At 36.2% G+C, this 12,923-nt stretch overlaps 1 long non-coding RNA gene across 1 annotated transcript; it reads left to right on the forward strand.

The window, feature by feature from the left end:
• Positions 1-7,500: 7,500 nt before the first annotated feature.
• On the forward strand, positions 7,501-12,599 carry LOC113079459 (uncharacterized). The gene is made up of 3 exons (XR_003281712.1): positions 7,501-8,355; positions 11,917-12,024; positions 12,544-12,599. It is a non-coding gene; the product is annotated as an uncharacterized LOC113079459 (long non-coding RNA).
• Positions 12,600-12,923: the final 324 nt, after the last annotated feature.

Raw genomic sequence — 12,923 nt, forward strand, 5'->3', positions numbered from 1 at the left:
TGTGCCAGCAGATCTTAGACTGTGACTATTCAGGCACTCTGAAATTCTTGTAGATGCCTCTGAATTTGTGGTATGTAAGACCAGTGCAACAAATCCACTTCCTGGTCCGGATTATGCCATCCTTCATCTTCCAACCGACGATAGGTGGTGTAGAAGAGGTCTGTTACTTGGTCAAAGACATCTCTCCACAACCGCTCAATTCTTACATAAAAAACAAACAAACTTCAGTTAAAAAAAGTTCAGTGAAGGAAAATGCTATTCATGTGGCTACAAGGTAACAAGCTTTCTGGTTGTGCACACTTCTTTCTGTGATGTGTGACTGTCTGTTTGCTCCTCTGGTTCTTATCATGAAGCGGGCAACCATTACATTTTCTCCCCCCTTGTCAGAACGCACTCTAGAGGGAACACCATATGTTTGTACAGCACTTTGCAGCACTTTTGAGCCTTGTTGTTTGTGGCAACTTTTAAGTACACCACAAGCCAGGAAAAACCATCAATTCCCCATGGATAACAATTCTCCATCTGCAAATTTAAGTATTTAAAGTTTTTCATTTAAGAATACAACATGTATTAAAAAATAACTTGTCCCACACAAGCACACAAAGACTATATGCAATGGCTACAACATTGAACATGATTTTGTGTCCAATAGTACAGGAAAGGTTTTAAGGAATGGCTTTCTTCCTACACCACATATTCACTTATGTCAATAAAAGCATAACATGAAATCATTACATATAACAAGTAGGGCAAGATCAAGCATGCAGACTTTTTTGCATATATTCTGATAATCTGAAAGAATACAAGACTATTACACTATAATTGTAGCTGAAAACATAAAACAAAACAAAATATTTGATAAAACTTTGTGACTGATGGGAATTTTATTTTGTAGACATATGTAAAGGATTATATTTAGGTGTGTAAGAGAGCAGATTATGTGTGACCCTAGACATTAGCAACATTATCCATTAACTTTACCAAAGAAATGCTTAACACCAACTGAATAAGTTTATGATTCCCATCAATGTGCCACACACTGTTGGGAGCTGGTACACTGTAACGTCGGCGTCGGGCTGTCCTAAGACGTAACCTGCGCAGTTCCATTCTTTCCGGATCTACTTGTCTTAATGATGCTAAAAACCTGTGTTCTGCAACAGATTATAACAATAATATTCATATGTTAGATCTTGCATTTTTTAAGAGAAACTGCACATTTTGGATGCCTTTTTTTAGCAAGTTTTACATCATTTAAATCTGACTCAAATGAACTAGCGGCGCATTGTTATTTCTTGCATAGTGATGGCTATCTATGTTCAAGTACATCAGATACATACAGATGAAGTGTAATTAGACTGTATTTAAAACATACAGTATATGACTCACACATTGAGTAACTGCGCTCAATTTGTGCTGGTTTGATTTAATCTTCCCAGTAAAGTGAAACATAACTTGGCTAGTGATTTGACAGTGTCACCCGCCACTGTAATTTTTTTACCCACATTTGCCTGCCCAAATAGGAATAATGCCCAAACATACAAAAAGGAATTTTGTAAAGGTGTAAATGGGAAAAAGCCAATGGTAGGGATGCACCAAAATGTATTGATTTTTAGCCAAAAGAAAAAAGGCCAAGAATATCTGTTAATTTCAAACGCGGATAAGACATTAAAAATGTCATTAGACATAAAATGTTAATATTTGCTACATTTCCTACTTTGAATATGAAGTTCCCTGGATCTTATGTGTCCCAAGATCATCTTGTAGCCAGCATTGGGGTATCTGTGGTGTATTTCCGACACTATTCCATCCAACTCCTCATTCGTAATGGAGGTGTACAAGTCACGTTTCCTAAAAACAAGGCATGTTTTAATTATAGTAAGGCATTACACACACAAGTTTTACGTAATACAATTATATGATAATATTTTAACAAATTCCGACTTTAAGCACTCATATACATTCGAGATCCCCCCCGCCCCCCACCTCCACATCACATAACCAACTTAACTGTAGTAAATATCCAGCCTTATGTTTGTTGTAATGCTGTAGAGCGAGGCGGTTGAGCGAAAGCGGAGGGGTCTTGAATCAGACTGAAGGGGTTGTATTCACAATTTGACACAATATTGATTTAAAAGGGAGTTTATTGATTTAAAAACGATTGTATCCCTTACATGAAGTCAGTCATGCAATTGACTGCTGTAGTTAAACGCGAGCAGGCATATTCTTTTTGGAAACAACATTGATACATTTTCTTTTAAGTGACATACCTTAAGCCATCACGTGCAAGTTTTCGTCGGACTGTCCTTAGCGACACACCGATACATCTTGCCGTTTCTTCTGCTGGTACATCCAACGACTGGTGTTGTTCAAGAATGCTTGGAACTGCAATAGCGTGACGGCTGCTACAGTCCAAGGGACTCAGTCGTTGAATGACACTCTGTGCCTCATCAAACGTGGCCCAAATCCTTCCGTTTATTGTACAGCCACAATTAACCGCTGCATTTGCAACGTCTTCCCTCAACTGTGAAACTCTCCTATATACAAAATGATAATCAGGAGGAGAATTTCTTTCGCAGAAATCAGCTAAAGCTAGCAAATCATCCACTATCCCTCTCCAAACACGATCAGATCCACCGGACATTTTTGCACAACAATTATAATGTTCAAGAATGGCGCCTCAGAAGCCCACAGAAAGCGGGATAAAGCCTTCATCTCGAACTGTCCAGTGACAGTTTGGCGCTTCAAATTGAGGCGACAGTTGATTGGTTGCTCCCACGTGTGTACTGTCCAATGGGATTTTTTAACTCGATTGACAAATGGATAAAGAAAAGCTTTTGGCAAAACGGCAAAGAAAAGCATCTGGCAAATAGAGAGAGAAAAGGAATGCCAAATGCTTTTTAAAAAAAAAAGCGATTTAACTTGTGCATTTAAATTATTTATTAATGTACTTTTTATTGTTTTATTAATCCACGTTTAAAAACATGAAATACATAAACAGTTTAAATGTGTCTATTTATTCATATATTTAAAATGTTTATATATATATATACACACACACACACACACACACATAAGCCTAAACAAAGTCAAAATGTCCTCCTCGGGAAGTCTCCCAGGGCACTTATAGTTTTTTTTTTTTTTTAATGTTTTAATGTTAATAATAAATTAATGTATTAATAAATTAATGTATGCCTTACTGATAGCAGAGATACACAGAGAGTGACTATGTGTGAATGACTAAATAAGACAACAGTGTTTGCTGGGTTTGAGACTTTATCCCAAGAGGATGTCTGAGTCACAGATAAAAATAGCTTATTATTGTAATACCGTAAGTAATACAGGTATAAGTAAATGACAGACCTTTCATTTTTGGAAAAATTAGCGCTTTAAAAATTAACTAATGACTTTAACTTGATGCATGAATATGCAGCTTTAAACAAATTAAAGTGTACTTACATTACAAAAGATGCAGTGACCTGTTCCTAGTGACTCTTTACATCAATGAATATCAGTGAAATATTGCATATATCAATACAAATTAAAAGTTATTTTAATTTTGACAACATTGAGAAGAGACGCAGGATGACTGCTAAGTTGATCACTTACAACAGTGATGTCCTGGAGGACCAGCATCCACCTCGATCAGCTGCTTCAGCAGCACAGGATTGAGACAGGACCTTAACTCTGCGATCAGGACTAGAATAGAAAGAATAAAAAAAATATATATATATATATGGTGTATGGTTTAATATCTGAGAATGGATAAGGGAGAAAAAATAAATGATCACTTAAATATTACATAGGTTTGTATGAATTAATGTACATACAAATTAACTATACAGTCAAGATAAATCTATCAGTTATGAACAGCCATACATTAATGATAACGAGATTTGATAAGCGTATCTAGCCGAGGTATTGTATTATGCTATATTAATCTTCGTTTATGTTGCTATTTAGGACTTTATAAGAGACATTATACGGACTTAACGTAACTCCATTAGACTACGTTATGTACGTTAGGCCTAACGTTAATGCTCGCTGTCAAACAACAAGAAGACAAAAAAGGAAATGAAACCCAATAAACACCGCAATGGACGTAAAAAATGTTAATTTAATGAATTCATGTGAAAGGATATATTACCAGAGATTACGTTACATCAGAAAACGATCGGAAGTCTGCCGTTAAAACCGTTGGTCATTTAAAAAAGCCCCTAGCAACATTGTTAATCAAAATTAAAATGTGTAAATTAATTCCTATTAAATAATTAATTCACAACTATTTTGACTAATTTTAAAAATTGTAATGAAAAATTAAGAAATTAACTGAGAAATTTAAAAAGCTTACCTGGTTGAGCGGAGCTGGTCGGTATCAGTTGAAGTCGGAATGACAGCTCATTAACTATGCAGAGTTCCTGCTCTCATTGGCTAGAATTAATCACGTGCTGAAGAGCTGACGCAAATTTGATATATTATATTATAAATTTTTTCCTTCCAGAAATATTTAATAATTAAACGATTGATCATGAATCGTATCCAAAATAAATAAATACATTTATTTAACCTTTTTTTTTTTTTTTACATAATATGTGTGTGTGCTGTGTATATTTATTATGTGTATATGTTTATCAATTTTCACTGGCTACAAATTGCTGCTCACATTAAATTCAAGGTATTGATGTTTGCATACAAAACCAACACTGGCTCTGCACCCCTTTAACTAAATTCATTACTTCAGACTTATGTCTTTCTAGAAGCTTGCGTGTCACTTTTACAGACTTTTAAATTAAATGTTCCCTCCTGGTCGAATGACCTCCCCATCTCAATCCGAGCAGCTCAGTCCTTAGCCATCTTCAAGAATCGGCCTAAAAACACATCTCTTCCATCTTTATTTGACCCTCTAACTTTAGCACTCACTATTCTAATTCTATTCTTAAAAATAGTTCCCCATTTAGACTTCAACTCTATTAATTTACTTGTTTTCTCTTGTTTTCCCACAGTGGGCTTGCCCACAGAAAACCATCATGGGGGCCCAAAAGGGCAAACCCGCTGTGGGCCCGCATGGGCTAACCCACAAGGGGCCCAAAGCGGGTTTTGTGTGGGCAAGCCCACAGTGGGCTTGCCCACACGAACCCCGGTTGGGGCCCCCTGTGGGCAAAACTGCTGTGGGCCCCGCATGGGCTAACCCACATGGGGCCCACGTGGGTTTATTGTGGGTTTGCTCTGCCCACACTGTCCCACAGAAAACCCGCAGTGGGCCCGCGCGGGCATGTTTGCTGGGTAGTGTCTCGCGAGATTTTAACTGGGTTTCCTCTGTTTCAAGCCATTCAATTGGCTGGTAGGTGCTGATGTCGATTCAACTGAGAAAATTGATCAGCGTCATGGTACAAGCGAAGTCTGAATGGTTTGGTATGGTAAACTTGAAATGAAATCCCGCAACCGTGAGTTTGTTAAACTGTTGTCACTGAACAGGACTTTTTGTGATTCGCGTAATGGTGTTAATACCAGCTGGAAACGAGACCTGCGCTTGTGCTTTTGCCAGGGTGTCATCGTCACAAAGGTGAAAATGTTTACCTGTTAACTGGCCATCATATACGTTTAGTGCTTGTGTAACTTGATCCGGGCTACTGTTATTACATTAGCTCAGAGCCTCTGTTCATGGTTGACTTGCCTTACATTTCTCAGAGCTGGTGGGTCTAAATCACAGGAGGGGTCTAAACCAATCCGAGATAGCCTTACGACATCCAATAATACAGCTAACTTGTAGGAATGAATGAAAAATAGTGAGCAATTTTGAAAAGCTGCTGAGTGTAAATCGTACTTGTTATTGCGGTGTAAAATATGAGTGAATGAGTGCACTTGATAGCATCCACTTAGTTTTTGGACCACCACAAATGGGTGTCCCTTGAAAACTATACTATTTGAGGGTACAGAGTGATGGATTTTAGATTCAGCGCAAGTGCTATGTATAGCAACGTTTTAAATTTCTACGTTATATTCCTCAGTACCAATAGGCCATAGCCAATCAGTATTGAGCAGGGCAGCGCTTCAGATTTTCCCGCCTGACCGGTGTTTCTCGCTCAGAATGGCGTTGAAGTGAATTTGATGACGTACATCAGCTGTTTTCGCGAGGGGAAAAAAAACGCCCTTAACATTTCGGTATTTAGTTTTAGTTAGGTTGTTTGTATGTAAGTGTATGTGTTTACATGTATAATGATTCTTATCTCTAATATAATTAAACTTAAAATACCAAAAGGCTGATTAATCCATATAAATGTTACTTACCAACCACTTGACGAACTGACGACAAACTACAAACAAACTTAAAGACGACTAATTAACTTTTAAAACAACAGTAGTAGAAACAGACATGTAATGAATGAACAGGAACTTAATATATATAACTGGTTCTATTTACAGGTTATTAATGTGGGGAAAATGATCCAAAAATGTTGAGGGTACAGTAGGCTGAGGAAATCACAATGGTTATCTGATACAAATCACAACGGTCATCGCATATATGTAGCCTACTGTCACGTGACATTCATTCGTATATATTTTTTATTATTTTTCCTGAGCTTAATACAGGAAACCCAATGTGTTCATGTTTAGAGATGTTATAATTAGGGCCGGGACTCGATTAAAAAAATTAATCTAATTAATTAGAGGCTTTGTAATTAATTAATCGAAATTAATCGCATATAAATATTTGACCTGAGAACAGTGAGAAGTATTTTTTTTCACATGGATTTATAGTATAACATTGAATAATGACTGAATATATAAGCTTAAGCAACAAAATATTGTTTATTTTTGTTCAACCAAGTCTAGCAGACCAGTGCAATTTTTGCCATGAAGTGTAACAATAGCATATTTAGAAACAATTTAGAAATACATTTCAGAAATTCAGGAAGCTTATAGGTGCTGGAACCTTCTGTAAAGTGTTTTTTTAAGTAATACACAATACTGTCAATTACATTCAGAACATTGGAAACACTGACTATTAGAAAACATCTCTCTGTTGCTTCGGAGGCCATAACATACTAAGTCCAACTCTCAATAACCTTGGCCAAAACAATAAAGAGTTCAACATAAACTGTTGCACCAACAAAATAATACATAGTTCAACATATGTTTTGTGTTGAGGTGATACTTGAGGCTCGATGTATTGCGGTGATATGCGAACGCTAGTTGGTGCTCCAGTATAATCGATCCGCCGAAACTCATCCAGTGAGAAACGTTCCGCGGTGCAAAAATAAGTTATTAAAAATGCGGGAATTTTTTTTTCTGTAATTAATTAATCTTAGTTAATGCGTTATTTTTTGTGTAATTAATTAATCTCAATTAACGCGTTAAAGTCCCAGCCATAGTTATAATTATTGCTATAGTTTAATGGTTTAATATTGCTTAGAGTGAGGGTTATCTCAAGGATATAATGTCAAAGGTTACTTGTTTGCTACCTCTGTTTTTATTTGTAAATGTAATGGGTGTGTAGTTTTTCACCATATGTTGAAGATATTTTAAAATATATATTTTTTTATTAGTTATTATATTTATTAGCCATTTTTAATTTAATTTGACAATACTAAAAGAGTATGAAAATATTGAAATCTCTCAGTGTGTCACATTACACTTGCCCTGAATATTTCAGTGCCACACAATTTGCCATAGTGGCAACGGTAATTTTTATTAAAAAAAATTTCTCTTCATGAAAATGGATATTTGGCAGTAAAGCGCTTAAGTTAAGTTGGGATGCGAATATAAATGTGTTTAAACAACATCTGTGTTAAATGTAAAAATAAATATATGAAAATATTTAGTATTCTGACAGCTTATCTGAGTTGGGTCTTTATAGCCTTTGCTTTTCTTTATATTTGCTCATTAAAATTTAGCATATTCCATAGAACTAAACATTTGTAGGTCATGGTAGCCACAGGTAAAACCATGAATGGCTATTTCTTTTTCTTTTCTATACAAGTCTGGTATTCATGAAAAACAGTAACCTGAACACATTTAGTATGGAGAAAAATGCAAAAATTACCATAGCTTCATAACAAACAATTTTTATAATATTCCATTATTTCTGTAACAGTTAATACAGGCTTGAGTCGTGTCTTACTGTGGATGTCTGATGGCAAGTTGGATGTAGTGATTTTTACAATGCCAACTCACAGATGTTTTATTGTTATTATTAACTGTGTATTATATTGATTCCTTTTGATATATGAGTGATGTGTGTGGCACACTTTTTCTTTTTCTCTAGTTTCTTTGTTTCTGCTGCCTTGGCTGCACCATCTGTGGAAACCAGACCTGGTGAGGACCCTCTCCTCCATCCTCTTATATCACTCGAACAAGGTAATAAACTGTTAAAATTTAAATTAAATTAAATTAAATGTATGCATTTAGCAGACGACTTACAGTGAATTCAGGCTATCAATTTTTACATATCATGTGTTCCCAGGGAATCGAACTCCCAACCTTGCGCTTGTTATCGCAGTGCTCTACCAATTGAGCTACAGGAGCACTTTAAAAAGATTACGTGTGTGCATTTAGAATGTGCTCTTTCACTGCATGATTCAGTCTATTAAAATACATTCAGAATGATCACCAATTAAAAGACATGGGGGCAGAACATGTGTATATTAATACCCCTTAAATATAGTTAATCAATTTTGGTAAATTTCACATGGCAGAGTGCCTTTTTTCCCTCAAAAAAATACAATATACAAATGTAATCGGTTGTTGTTTTTTTTAACAACAGTTTCATGAACTATACGTTTTATTAAGAGACTTACATTTTTGCACTATTTCGCCAACAAAAATAATTCCAAACAAAGTCACAGTGCTGTTTTGTGTCTCTAAGCAACATGATGGCTTTTCATTGCTGAATGAATCAACTGTTTAAATTACTTGTTTATTAAAAGTTACCTGCTGTCACCTACTGGTGGTTTTTAATGTCACATTTAAAGTATCTTCCTTTTTAATTCAATTACATTCTTTAATGCTTTCTAGAGCCCGACCGATATATCGGCCGGCCGATATTATCGGCCGATATGAGCTAATTGCATTTAAATCGGCATCGGCGTTTATAACGGCCGATGAAACATGAGAAACAGTCTCATATTCTTCACTCATGTTATGAGTGTTGCATAGTTTGCCCACCAGAGGGCGGTCTGCAGCTCCAGAGTTGCAACAGCACCAGAAATCCACAAAGAAGAAAGCGATCAGCCAAGCCACCCAGGTGAGTCTGTCGTTCGTCATGTGAAATGATTGTAGATTTAGTTCATACACTGTATATAAAAACGGTGTGGTAGTTCTAGTTAACGGTCCTATCATTATCACTTCTAAATATTCTGTAACATCACTTACAGCCGCTAATGCATTGCTATATTAGATTAGCCACAAAGCTAATACCATGTTTATCAGTGGAAGAGCGCGAACGTTAATAAGAGGTCGAACTATAAAGTTAGCGTTTAGTGCTTATTCTATTGCGGTGTGTTTCCCACATAATGACCGCGTAATGGGCCTTTCACACAGGACGCGGTATGCACAGCGCTTGGCCGCTGGGTTTAGCGTTGCCCTTCAGATACAACGCGATTTGCCCTGCTCTGCGCTATGGCGTAGGCGGAGTTTTAAAAACTTTTAGCGGGAGCTCTTTCATAGTCTGTTGTTCCTCTTTTCGGTCAGCAGCAAACATGTATCTGTCCCGTTGTAAGAAGCGAGCGATAGCGCTAGTCCTGCTGATGAGAATTAAGAGAGAAGCAAGGAAGAAGAGGCTACCCTCAGGCCCAGGGAACAATTTGGTGAATTCAGGCTGGTTACGTTACTCTAACGCTAATATAGCTTCCTTTTTAGCAGGCCCCTTAAATGCTTGCTATTAACTTGTTTGAAGGTGGTTCTTCTCAAAATTGACAGCGGTGTGTTCATGGCACTAACGTTAACCATTTTGATTCAGACTGCACAAAGAGAAGAGGAGAAGATATACGGGTCCGTTGTGAATGTGTCTGTGAGAGCAAATATAGTGTAGTTACAGTAACTACAGTAGGTGCGTCAGAAATGATTAAATCAGAGGGGACATGTAAATAAATGTGAGCTGAACAAGCGCTATTTTCTTTTCTTTTTTTTTCTTACATATTGTTTCAAAGCAGCTTTACAGACATAACAGGAAAATGTTGAAATAATATTGTTAAATATAAGGAGGTTAATACCTATTGCTTGACAAATAAAAAAATATATATATATATTTCTCATTTTTGCCTATGTAGGAGATCCCTGTTTATTATTATTATAATTCTAATGATGACATGAGTAATGATACATGGTGATATTATTAATACACATGCTTATTCTTTCTATGTCTCTCTTTCTGCCCTACAGATGGCTGAAAAAGGTGAATGATGTAGCAGCAAAAGTGTGGGACTACTTCTGCAAATACTTTAACTTTAACTTTAGTATTATAATTTATTTACAGTACACACACAGACTGTTAAAATCAGCTTCAACTGGAAGAAAGTAAAAGTGTTAAATGTTTAAAATCAGACTGTTTTTTGATCGTTAAAAAATATATACTTTTGATGTGCAATTGTTTAGTGATTGAGACCGTAATCTAAGGCTTTTTTTTACATAAATCCCTTCTGGAAAATGGTTTATACAGCCCACATACATAGAACAGGCAGATATTTTGCCATTGAATGTTATGTAAGTGCAGCTAATAGGAAATGGGTCTAATATCCAGTTTATTTTCAAAATCAAAATATCGGCTTATAAATCGGCTCTTTTCGAGTTAATATCGGCATCGGCATCGGCCCCCAAAAATCCATATCGGTCGGGCTCTAATGCTTTCATCTCACATGTCTATTGATGTAGTTTTAATATATGTTTAAGGCAATTGTTAGTGTTATATATATATATATATATATATATATATATATATATATATATATATATATATTTACAATCTTATGTAGGCCTGTTTTTTTTTAAACCAAACAGTAGATCTTGTAACAGTTTAGTGACTTTAGATTTGAGGAAAACAGGGCAGGTCTTAAAACAGATCTACTTCTGTCACTATAATATTTACAGCATTAGCTTTCTACTCATTTTAGAGAATTCTGTTACAAACTCATCCATGTCCAGTTCATGTGTTATTGCTTTTTCATGAGCTAAAAGCACAAGTTTTTTTTTTTCCTCTCATGAAGCATTGTTCGGCGGAATGGTGTCAAAATTCTTGTCAGAGAATGAAGCAGTAGAGACACCCATGACCATAGCAGATACATACAATTTATGAAGACCTGCAAATGCATCTTTGTATTCCTGCAAGAGTTTGCAAACAGCAGTACATTCAGCATCAGATGGAAGTTTTTTGGACAGCATTGGTTTGGCAACAAAAATTTCATTCTGAAGTTCATTTTTTGCAACCCCTGCAAGACTACAGAGAGGTTCAAGCAACTGGATTTCAAGAAATTTGTTGGATTTTGCTATTAAACCTGAGAGGGCTTGCATATCGAGTGAGAATCATGCCAAAACCTCACACACAAAATGTGTTTTACTCACACCCAACGATTCACAAACAAACTCAGTGTGGTTTGCAAATACAAAACATCACTCACAAACTAATGCATTTTGTTCTGCAAATAAAAAACGTAGCTATCAAACAAATACAGTACATTTTACATATACAAAGAAACGTATTTCTTCCATGACAAAAATATCCTCCAAGTTCTAAAATCTTTCAAGTACAAAAAAAAAATCCTTCAATAAAAAAAAATCCTTCAAGTACAAAACAAAATCCTTCAAGTACGAAAAACTGTCACGTGACTTTTGCCACTAATTTTTTGCCTTGCTGATCCACACGCAAATGCCTTCAGATCCACACACATGCTAGTAAACTGTCATGTAATTCATACTCCACAACAGCAGGTGGCACTGTTAGCGACTTGCTTGGCGCCGCCAACGACATGGAAACAGAAGAGAAGAATAAACGCTAGCGTGAGGGACGTTTTGAATACGATGAGCGGCCAACAGGTGAGTTTGCAGTCATTGCTGGTGAAAAATCAGCCTGAAGGGGTTGTTATTCTCTATAACAACTGCCTCGCTATACATGATCCCAGTTATTACATTGCTACCTACAAAATAAATAAATAATTTGACACAAAATATTGATTTAAAAATGAGTTGATTGATTTTACATGAATACATGAATTACTCCGGGATATTGGTTTGTTTGAACTTAGAGGGAGAGTCAGCCACATTAAAAAAGTTAACATCTTAAGTCATTTGTGGATTAATGCGTATTAGAGAAGCAAACCGTTTAAAACGATTCAGTTCGATTTGGTGAACTGGATGCTTCATTCGCGAACCGGATATCCAGACTGCTTTGATTTGAACTCTCTCTCACAACAGACACGGAAGAGAAGACAATGCTGAATAAAGTCGTCGTTTTGATATTTTTGGACCAAAATGTATTTTCGATGCTTCAAAAAATTCTAACTGACCCTCTGATGTCAAATGGACTACTTGATGATGTTTTTCTTACCTTTCTAGACATTTCAGTAGACCGTACACACAGTTTCAATGGAGGCACTGAGAGTGCTCGGACTAAATCTAAAATATCTTAAACTGTGTTCCGAAGATAAAAGGAGGTCTTACATGTTTGGAACAGCATAAGGGTGAGTTATTAATGACATCATTTTCATTTTTGGGTGAACTAACCCTTTAAGCAAAAATAGATAGTACATAAATTTTTTCCCCTACAGTACCGAAAGCAGAACCGATACCGTCAGATCTTACCGATACTATGGTCTTTCATAATTTAGCCCCGGGGCCATTTTAATACCAGGTTTCGGTACCCATCCCTATATAAGTCACACCTGAGTATAACTCGCATCAGTCCAAAAATACGTCACGAGGAGGAAAAAAACGTA

This window comes from Carassius auratus, unplaced genomic scaffold (assembly GCF_003368295.1).
Source record: "Carassius auratus strain Wakin unplaced genomic scaffold, ASM336829v1 scaf_tig00028060, whole genome shotgun sequence".
NCBI classification, from domain to species: domain Eukaryota; kingdom Metazoa; phylum Chordata; class Actinopteri; order Cypriniformes; family Cyprinidae; genus Carassius; species Carassius auratus.